The sequence below is a fragment of the Poecilia formosa genome, unplaced genomic scaffold, assembly GCF_000485575.1.
Source record: "Poecilia formosa unplaced genomic scaffold, Poecilia_formosa-5.1.2 Scaffold229, whole genome shotgun sequence".
Taxonomy (NCBI): Eukaryota; Metazoa; Chordata; class Actinopteri; order Cyprinodontiformes; family Poeciliidae; genus Poecilia; species Poecilia formosa.
Genome location: NW_006800168.1, coordinates 956,124 through 957,000, shown reverse-complemented (window position 1 = coordinate 957,000; position 877 = coordinate 956,124). Strand labels below are relative to the sequence as shown.

Sequence of the window (877 nt, the reverse complement as noted above, 5' to 3'; positions counted from 1 at the left end):
ACATTACTGCGTCTCTGTGGAAACCAGCTGTATCTTCCAGTTGTAGGTAAAAAGCAGCTGTTTGAAAGAGCTGTGAAGGTCATCGAGAAGTCAGCTGCAAAGGTCAATGTCTGCCTCCAGTGGACCCAAAGAGGTCCAGTCTGCCAGAGTCTGTGTGAATCACTGCTACAGGCTCTGCCATACATACATCATCTCAGGTAAGAAACATTATTTCTGTATATTAGGAGTGGACTATGAAACCCTAGTGCAGTCCAAGCAGATTTTTGCTACTTTAAATGAGGAGAAATCAACTTTTCCTGTTATCTGGAAGACATTTCACCTCTGATCTTTTAGACTTCTTCAGTTCTGACAGTTGTTTTGGAAGTATCAGGGTTATATAGTGTGATCACAAACATTGACACGGATAGGGCAATAGAGGTCACTAACAAAGCCATTATAATCACTATTGAGACAATCAAGGTACCATGGGTCCGGCTCTAAAACCTCTATTCAATTTCCTGTTAGTACCGTTGACTCTGATAATCCTAACAAGCCCTCAGTGATGCCAAGATGTGCGCTGCTTTGTTTGGATGTCCCAAGGTGAGAGTCTCTGTGAAATTAAGTGTCAAGGCTGCACTGTGGGTGTTAAAAAGGTGGAACCTTGGGACAGCTGCTCTGGTCAAGGTTATTTTTTTTTTCATGTAAACGAAAGAGGGGACGGAGGGGTAGGATTTTTAGGGATTTGTTAGGATCATTAGTGGTAACAACACCTGACCCGTCTCTCAATTAAGGGCCCATGAAAGCTTCATCAACTTAAGAGTCTATGGACTCTTTGCACCTCAGCTTCCGCGTTTGGGGTAAAGCGGCTCGATTGTTTCCGATCCAATACAAATATCAT

The 877-nt window shown here is 43.1% G+C and overlaps 1 protein-coding gene across 1 annotated transcript in view; it reads left to right on the top strand.

Moving 5' to 3' along the window:
* LOC103149489 (uncharacterized) overlaps nucleotides 1-877 on the top strand; it is a 32,375-nt gene that overhangs the window by 5,491 nt on the left and 26,007 nt on the right. The gene's annotated exons all lie outside the window — the stretch shown is intronic.